We start from the raw sequence: 10,584 nt of genomic DNA, 5'->3' as shown, positions 1-10,584 counted from the left end.
CCTCCCCAATGTGTGTTATTATTCGGTGCTCTCCCGCTTTTAGATCGGCTCCTTCCGTCTATCGGACTCGCCGCCGCGCGCGGGTATTCAGCAGCGGAGGCACCGCGCGCCGCGCCGCGAACATCGGAAGCAGCTCTGACGCGAAGATTACTGGAATTATAAGGCCGCGCGTAGCCTCTCCGCGATTCGTGCGCCGACGAATCGCCGTGTAACCTCGCGCTTCGGGGCGACATCCGCCGCAGCCCCCTTCCTTCCTCCCCTTCGCGACGTCATAATCATTCAGTTATGGCGTATGTCATACCGTTACGCGTTTATCGCGCGCATATTCCGAACAATAATTATTCACATCCAAGATCGATCGGGGAGATGTCCATCGCGTAAAAATATATATGTATACGTTAGAAATATTTCGATCTATTACTCGCGAGTGGGAGGCGAGATTTATTTAGCCGCTAAGGGCGACGCCGCGATACAGATAGGTCGAGTCCGATTTCATAATGCGTTAGCGGTTAATGCATTTCGAATCATTCTTAATTTTCCGAACGGCAGTTGAATCGCGCAAGTCGAGATAGCCATTGGTGGTTATCGCGCGCGGGTGTTTCTCGAACCGTTCATCGCCGACGGACAGGAAGACGCACGACGTTTTAATTGCTTAATTGGTGTGCGCGGTAGTCGTCCATCGATTCCGTCGGAGCGACAAAGGTACTGTCCTCTTCGCCGCGAGGCTAACCAGAGCTGCCGGTAGATCGAAATCACCGATGAACGACTTAATCGAGATGAGCGATAGTATCGCCTTTCCGACCGGTGTATTAAAGTTTCTGTCACGAGGCCACAACTGACTCCTCTTTTTCCGGCCGCGATCGCGGCTCCTTGATTAATCCACGCCGAATTACATCTACAGGCCCAATCACTTGATATCAATCACGTGTAATGACTTTTTCATGACAAAAATGTGTCAAAGTATTGTGAAGCAAATAATATCACTTAGACCGTTTTCTTCCTTTTTCTTTTATTAGCAATGAAAACATTTGATTGCGATGACGAAATATAATATACATTTCTCCTTAATTGTAACAAAGTAAAACAGATGTGGCTTATTTGCTTATAGGAATAAAATTTTATTTCGATAAAATAAAATATATATTTTTTACAAATATAAATGTTTAAATATCTTTTTCTCAGTGTACATATTCACATATATATATATATATATGTGTGTGTGAAAATGATCACTTCACGTTTCCGCTCTAGGAAAAAAGTAATACGATGATTAACCTCCAGATTGTAAAATCGCACAGATTTTGCACGTACTGCAGATTTATATACACGTTTTCCATTCGCCTCTTTTATTATATTATGAAAGCAATATGTGTCGCGCGGGATAATATCGCTTCCGAATCACATTAGAAACGAGATCTAAACCCCGAGGCGCATTAGAGGGAGCGTATAACCCCGAGAACTCGCGCATATATAGCCTATCCCCTAATCGTAGCCGGAGTCAATATCGTCGCCACGATCAACCTCGTTGGTCGACGCTCGCTACCGCAAATGGAGTGCCTGTAAATAACGATGCCACCCCGATGTTGTGATTATATTACTTACTCGGGACAGAGAGAACGCAGGAATAGGAGAAGAGACAGAGATAGAGAGAGAGAGAGAGACAGAAAGAGACAAAGAGGCACAGGGAGGGTGGTCTCTCGAGGGAGTCTGCGGTAGATTAAATCTTCGCCGGTTAGCGTTTGATTAAACTCGGGATCGGGCTGGATGTTAATGTTCTGCTAAGGCCGATTGCGTACCAACGAGATTGTCGGCTTGAGAGTCACAACATCGTAACAGCGGCACGCATGCGATTTATTTCTCCCCCGGATGAGATTCGTGTTTAATCGGGTTTTAAATTTAGAAAAAGATGGGATGCGTCCGTCACTGTCGTTACCGATAGAGATAACATTTTATGGTCGATTATAAAAGTAACAATATCCAAGATATGAGTTCTACTCAGCTACATATTTACAATGTAACTCACGCGCAAGCTTTGTCAAGTATTTGCCGAAATAAAGCCGAAAATAATGTTTCAGTAAAATCAAAGCAAAAAGTTACGCAGTATTCTATTTTGAGCCAAAAAGAGAACTTTCAATCCCTTTTTTAAAATACTTGGATTTTCTGACTTTCTTTAATACAAAATCTGTTGCAAAAAGAACGAACCATAATTTAAAAAATTGCAACTTTCTTTATGTATCTTTTAACAGAACTTGATGCAGATGTGTCGTCGTAAATAAAAAAGTTGAAGTACGTATCCCTTCGATACGGTATTTCATATATCCTTTATATTACTTATTAATCATCAGTCGGTTAATAATTATGTATGAATATCCAACGGGACTTTCAAGTAATACGATCATACGTCTTTGGCAACGACTTTACTCCCTTCGTATATTACGAGTGATCGCGAGGCGTGCACGGACTCATTCGTAACACCTTCGACAGATTTGTTTAATTACTTAATTGCCAGGCCGCGGGCAATCGATGCATCGTGTACGTATACCGACGTCGCATATGTCGAAACCCTTCGGGCAAAACAGAGATAAAATAACCGTCTTATCTACCGATCCTTTGAAATCGAATTAAACCAGGAGAGCCGATTTTTGGCTCGTTGCCCTTTCAAATTTTACAGTATTCCAACTACCATCACATTTCTATATGGATTAAGAAGACGAAAACACGATTGAGATTTCTTGTTTGGTTAACAATCATTAAGAAATTTGCTTTAATGGATAATGATAATTGATAACATTAAAGTGAGATAAGAATCGAATCGAGCGTCGTTCAAATTACTTCCCATCTTGTCTTCAATTTACGTTATTTCTTTGCATATTTAGCACATAAGAAAGTTCATTCCATTGTCAGCCACTTGTGTATTATTATCGCGTAATAATAAACTTTAATTCGCCCCGCGTTGCATTCAGTAAGTGACTTTACAAAAACATTACGGCAAAGGGACTTTGCGGAATATCGAATAAAAATTCTCGTCCGTATGGCAAAAACCGAGCGAATATACGAAGGATGAGGCATATTCTCGATGAGGCACGTATTATACGAAGAAAGAAAAAGACACTGACGGTTGCGCGCGGTGCGGAGCGGAGGGGCCGAGGAAACGGAGGAGACCGGGTCTCGAAGCGAAGGGGCCTCACAATTAGCGCATACATCACCGCTTGAGAGGCCGCGAGAGGGTAAGAGAGGGCCCGGTACTGGCAACCTGTTATTATATACGCGGCCCGAAATACGCATGTATCATTCACGTACACACGTGGGCGCGCTCGAGCGCGAGCGCACGAACGGCCTGTCGTTGGATTAATTCACACGGGGCCCCGATCGTGAAAACGACGACGGAAAGCTTGTACGTACGACGAAAGTCGATTTACGACCAACGGCTTACTAATACGCTCGCCTCTTTTATCGGCGCGCCTCTTTTATCTTTGCGAACCGAACGATTTCAACGACCGATCTAGCGATCGAAGGTGTACTACACACGTTAGTCCGCGCGTGCGCGAAACGTTCCGGCTGGTGTGACGAATCGTACGACGGGGGCCTTGATGTCCCAACGCGGGCCGATTACGCGATGACTTACGGGCCGAATAATCAGCCGACTAATGGCAAGACGAAGAGACGAGTTTCCCTAAGGATCCCCGCGTAATTGATAGCTTCGTATAAACGAGCGGGCGCATAAGTGCGATAAGTGCGAAAGATACCGCGAAATAGTTATTAACGCGCGCCCGTCGCGAGGTAAATAATCGGTGATGCAATCGCTGCGCCCGATAGTTTGTCCGAGAGCTCTTCGATCGTTAACCCCGCGCGACCGCGCGATGAGTTCCAAATTAACGCGCATTGGTCGCATCTTGCATGCCGTCGCCGCGACTGATGATTATAATAGCGGCGACGTAACGCTACGTGCGAATAGGTTGCTCTTTGTTATACGGAAATGTAAATTGTTCAAAGTATCTTCATGCGGCACAAAGTACCGATCTTGTTATCTAGATTATCGCTAGTGTCACTGGTGTATAGTTAAACTGTGGAGAAGCTTATAGATGTTTGAATGTGTTTGAGAATGTGCAGAATAAATTATTTTATTCAATTTCACATTACGATATATTTAAATGATCTCTCTTCGCTCTGAAAAATATGGGTGCGAATGAAGAACACCCATACGTGGTGCCTACATAAATCTCACTGTGTTTATGTTAAATATTAACGCCAACATGATGTGAATTTAACATCATGGATCTTAAATTCACACCATGTCAACACCAGCACGGTGAAAATTATATAGACACCGCATGATGTCTTAAATCCACACCCATATTTTTTAGAGTGTTGATATTTTACATTCTGCCATCGATCTACTTCGCTTTCGTCATTTCACTCGCTTTCACTTACAATTCCAACACTCTGACAAGATAAAGTCTACTCGCTTACTTTCTGTACTGATAAATAATCGATTCGCGGTTCCTTGTATTAATAACAGCAACAGCATCAGAGTACTCGGGCTCGTGTCAAGGACCACCCGCGGCGAGTAGCCCCGACACTGCAGGGGACAGTCGACACGACACAATCAGGAGCTCCCCTTCCGCCGGCGAGCTCGCTAATAAATTATTAAAGGACAGCTTCTGGAACTGACTGTCCTGGCGAGAACGAGCGACCAGTTTCTCGCATTGTCGCACGATTCGTTTCTTCGATCCACTTTGCAGCGAAGAATGCATAAAGAGCTATTGTAAAAAGCCAACCACACGACAGAAAAAAGGAAGAGGAAGATCATTTAAGTGGACCAAATTGTAGGCCGAGAAGAATTCTTTTATTATAGTATTATGGTAATTCAGATCGAATTTTATAATGTACGTCTCGTAGTTTCATATGCGAGATGCATTTTAATTTTATATACCAATCGCAACTATAAAGGGTGTACGATACGTGAAAAAGCATACATTTCATTGCAAAAATAAGTCAGTTATAAATCGACTTGAAAGTTCAAAGACGATTTCTGACCGACGTTTTTGTTAAAAAAAATCATTTTTTTCTAACGATACACACTTTTACCGTATCAATACGCACATTCCTAATAGTCGCAACGCGAACGAATCGATACGTTGTTGTTGCGCCGAACGCGACATCGAGTTAGTTTAATGGTATAACGATATGAAAATTGCGAGAGGCGCTCCAAGTTTCACAAGCGGAATGAATACGATCGAGGCTTGGTATCTCTCGATTCGATTCGAGGACGCAATGCGTGCGGTTCCGAATCCAAACTTGATACTCACGCCATGGACGCGAGTGAGCGCAGTTCCCCTCTCTCACGAACTATAAACTCCGTCACTATTTTGATTCCCAGCATTCGGCATGATCGTACGCGCGTTCGACGGTCCCCTCATGCAATATTGATGACCCACCACGGATCAAATGCCCTATGATAGCCCCCACCCATCCCGTCACCCTAACCGGTATCCTGATTGCGAAGCGGGTCAGAGCCACTGATTTTCAATGGATGGGATCCGAATTTAAACTATGATTATACCCCCGCGTCGCCTAAGTACCGGGCACGACGTCGGGTTAATGAAGCTTTGCCGAATTAGTGCCGCGAAAATTACCCATCGCGCGCTCACTCCACTACCAAACTCGAATGGGATACGTCATTGTTGCGAGACACGTAGCGTTATTTGCCGTGGACTCGCCGTGATCCGCCGGCGCGGCGCGGCGTACGTCTCCATCTCTGGAAAGTAACTGAAGATGTCCGGAATAAAATATCGGCTCCACTCGATATCGCGAGATACGCAATTATTCGCAATAACTAATTTTCCATTCGTACCGTCCGTGCATTTTAATGAGGCACGATATCGTCATTGTGTAAATCACAGATATAGGAATTATTATTCCGAAAGAGCCGTAACTCACTCGCGATTCGCCGCGAGGGTGAAGATGCCTCGGATATAGCGCGTTAAGGCTGAGAAAACCTCCGACGATGTCCGGAGATGGCGATCTCCGGCACCGACCACGACGTGCGGCGAGGTAAGGTGGAAGAGATGAATGACGGCCCTCGAGAGCACGTTCCACTTGCGCGTGTACACGTAACTGCTCGACCACCAGAGAGTGAAAGATTGGTAAAATGGAGACGAGGGTTGTGGTGAGGCTACATACAACAGCGAGAAAGATGAGGAAGGAAACTTTGCAGAAGGAGAAAAATCCAGAGGAGAGGAAGATCGAAAGGAAGGCAAGAAGGAAACTAACGAGCCGCACGAGGAAACGAAATGAAGGGTTATTCAAATAGCTCATTCTTAATGACATAACCGCGATAGATCCACAATGTTTAAAGATTTTCTATTCTCCGAATCTCTGCGGACGCGGACCTTTCTCGCGTCCATTCGCAGTATCAACGACGCGATCGCGCGCGCGTATCTTCGTCCTTCTCGCCCTCTTCGTCCTCTTTCCCCTCGCTTCTTCACCCCGTCCACTCATCGACGCAATGGCGCGGCCAACATGCTGGTATCCGTTCCTTCTTAATAGCAAATAAACCAGGTGGAGCGCAGTGGAGAACCGCTCGTGATTGCCGGATTAATTGGCTGTAGCGTGGCTGCAGCGGTAACGGAGAGGATGTACACGGCACGGATTATTATCCGGCCGTTCGACGGAGAGCTATCCTAAACGTTCTTTCCGTGCCCCTTAACGGCCACCCTCCGCCTCGTCCCGTCGACCCCTTTTCGCTCTGTGCTCCGCGGCATCGATCTCCTCCGTAAATTCTCGGGCTGGGAGAGAAGACGCGGGAGCGCGAATCGAGGGATGGCTCGCGAGCGATCGATCGATTATCCGCGAGCATGTCGCTCGTTCCGAGGAACGATTCGTCGAGGCAGACAAATTTTCGGTGTCTACGGTATACCTATAAGAGATAACAACGGTTGTCTCAACTATGTTACGCAACTGTAAAAATTTCGATGAGCTGTAATTACATTTCTGCGTAAAAATTACCGCTTGGAGGTTTCACGAATTGCGACAGTCACTCCTTATTAAAAATGTTAAAAAAGAAGAAATTACTCGATTTTATACTTTCTGTCTTCTTGAAATAAATGCGGATTTATACAAAATATATCGGATAAAGATAAATTGCGCTTGTACGCCGAGATTTTCTTTTTTTTTCTTTTTCGAGAAAATTTCCTGGAGATAGAGAAGCACGTCGCTTTTGTCGCAGTAGAATCGCAAGTAAACAGGGTTACCAAAATTGCCTGCGTATATATCGCTGCGGGTGGATACATCGGGACGATTCTCGAAGACTCAAAGTGCTGACGCGGTAACCATCTTGGTTTCCCTGAGTGGCACTGTCGGCGAATACTGTTGGGTGTCACGGGGGTGGATTCGTCCGTGGATGGTGGCGGTGGAAGATTCGATTTCGGTGCAGTTTGGGAGTTAGAGGGAGAAGCAGCGAGCAGAAGCGGAAGAGGTCTCTGAGCGACGTGACCGCGGGAATCGATGCGGACATTCCGGTAAATTGTGCGCACCGTTGCTGATGCGGTGTATTTCCGTAATCCGCGAGACGGCCCGCCGTATTGGTTACCCGGTTTCTATTACTCGTTGCTTGCTGTTTATGAAGTAAAAAGATCACGAAACGAACGCGTAAGACATATAATATTGTACGAAACTTCTCAATTTATTAAGTCTTCCGGAATTGACGCCAAATCTGTAATTGCTAATCCTGGGTCTGTAAGATTTAATTTATGTTAATCAAAAGACACTAATTAGTTTCAAGGAACTAAAATGTATGACATAACAAAAAAATCGCACAAAAAAATAAATATTAACAAGAAAATCGTCGGAATTGTCTGTCGTTGATTTTGATAAGTTTTGGATAAATTACAGAGCATAAAATTTTGTTTTATCTGTTTATCTCAAAATTTAGGGATTCAACGAAACAATCTCTGGTGAATGGAAATAAATGTAACAAATTGACATTTTCAAAAAATATGAATACATCGTTATTGTATAGAATACTATAAAACTTTTGTATAAAACACATTTTTTCATAGAGCTCTTAGAGTTTCCAAGATATTAGATACTGAAATTGTAAAAATCTATAATTCTTGAGGAATTGTTTCGACTCTTAAACCTCTCTTTCTTAAGATAAACAGATTTAAAAAATACAAGACTGATATTTTTTGACTCTACACGCAACGTATTAAAAATTTACCAAAGTCAGTGAAAGATAGTTCAACGATTTCCTTAATTATAAGTTTCATAATTACTTTAATAAAAAAAATTGCAAATTTGCAGATACAGCATAAAGAATATTGAATTTTTCGAATTTTGCGAAATTTCTTGCGAATTCAATGTAAGATCGTTTTGATATAAATACATTTGTTAATTATACGCATAAAGAACTGCGTTTATTCTTAGCTTTCAATTGCCCGCTAATTAATTTTACATTTATTATTATTATTTTAAATCTCGAGAGCTCATTTGTTTTATATTATTGAAAATTGAATTGTTCGATATTTTTTATAAAGACAATTGAGTGAATCCAATAGATTCACCGTTAACTCCGGAAAGCATAAACGTTCTTCTTCGAGTTTTCCAATTGCGATTCTCCTGCAGCTCGCATTCAATAGCCAGTTCTCGTAAAATGTGTTTCGTTATCCAATGAAATTTTAGAAAGGGCTTTTCTCGTTCATGGTGATGGCGGGAGAAGAGCGGTTTCGAGGAAGATTGAGTCAATGGAATTCATGAGGGCGGGACAGACGCGTGCGCGGAAATCGAGAACACCGTATATCACTTTAGGACTCGAGTGGACTTTTATTTTTTTACTAGCAGCACAGTGTCTTCCCCTTTGCGGCGGATTCACTTTACCATGACGCAGAGAGTACGTCGAGTTTTTATTCCTCTGTTTGCACTTTTTTTTTCCCTCTCTTCTTACTTCCGCAGGAAGTTTTCACGGAACCATTGGGCTCTTCTAAATAATATAGGAGTTGTATCGAATTAATTTACAATTTTAAGAGCGTTGCTTTCAACAGAACCCAGTCACTCCTCTTACATTAATACTGCATGTCGGTCAATCGGTGTAACAAACGCGAGCAAAGCAATTACGTTCGCGTACACGAACCTTGTCACCGTGTTTTGCCACATTCCTGCAATGCAATTAGAAACGTGTCGAGGTAATGATGCCGAAACTCGCAATAGTATCTTGATAATCAAACATAATTATTCACGATCGTTTTGTAATCGTGGTCGATTTAGTAGCCGTATCAAATTATAACAACGATTATGCTAATCGTTTCTGTCTCTAGGCAATCGCGTATGATTGGTCTATTATATGGTACACGAAGACCAGAAACGCGTTATCGGCTGTAACACGCACCAATCCGTTAAATGTGCTCTTCGCAGTTCTCCGCAAATCGAGAAACACTCATGGCGGCACTGAGTTACCCCCATTTCGTTGAATCAATTAATCTTTGTTGGATATGGGCGAACAAACTGTTGGTCGATGCGATAAAATAATTTAGTCGAAGCGAAATATTTAATGATTTTAACATTGTTTCTGATAAACATTAGACATCTGATGAACTTGTCTGTCGAAAACAAGTAAAATGTTACAATCATGTTGTAATTTCGCTTCGGCTAAATTGTTTTATTTCCTCAACCAAGGATTTGTGTGTTTGCCCTTATCTAAACAAGAAATGAATAGATTCAATTGGGGTTACTCACTTTCTCGGTGCATCTTTTAATTATAATTTCCCAGATATCGCCTCGGATTCTCTCGATACGATCGTGCCTTCCGTTCGATCCGCGAGAATGCGGGTTCTCCGATCCTTCCTTAGTCTCGTCGCTTTGTCGCACGCTACAAGTTGAGGGCATTCATAACGGCAATCACGCAACGGCGTGCGTGTGCGTCACTCAAAAGCCGACGAATCTCTTTCACGTGCGACCTACCTTCTCACCCGGACAAGTTACAAGACCATGCTGGTATGCATTGGCTCATGCATCCATACGTAGTCTATATAAAAAAATGTTTTTACCGTGTCATAAAATAATCTCGTATAGTTTTCGACGATGCTCGTTGGATTCAAGTAATCCTTATTGGATACCAAGAAACCCAACGACATCGTTGTGAGGCTGACGTCATGCGTCCCGCACTTCTTCGCGACCGATGTTGCGTAAGTCGGAAGTATAAAAATGCTCACGAAGGTAATTTCAATTCCGAGAAATGATACTGAACGACGGTATAGGCAAAAGAAGAACCGCAAGAGAGAAAGAGAGAAAATAGACGAAACCTCGTCGATACGTTTCCGACATACAGACGAAAAATGACTGAGGGTGGGAATTAGTCCCGTTTCAAGGACGCTACAGGAGAAATTCGTAGATTGCGTGCTTGTCGTAAGTTTTCGCTCGTCGATATACACACGAAGCCTCAAGGTGTATAATGACGACGCTTTCTGTCGGCCCCTTTCAAAGCGTCACGATCGGACAGCGGTTGGTAGCTCTGTTACGCGGAAGCCACGTTCAAAGATATATCCCGGTAGTTTTCCTTTCTTTCCCGAATTCACGCCACCTAAGAAT

This window comes from Cyphomyrmex costatus, unplaced genomic scaffold (genome assembly GCF_001594065.2).
Source record: "Cyphomyrmex costatus isolate MS0001 unplaced genomic scaffold, Ccosl1.0 scaffold100, whole genome shotgun sequence".
Classification (NCBI taxonomy): Eukaryota; Metazoa; Arthropoda; class Insecta; order Hymenoptera; family Formicidae; genus Cyphomyrmex; species Cyphomyrmex costatus.
The sequence above is the reverse complement of the archived record's forward strand: the minus strand, read 5'-3'. Positions refer to the sequence as shown.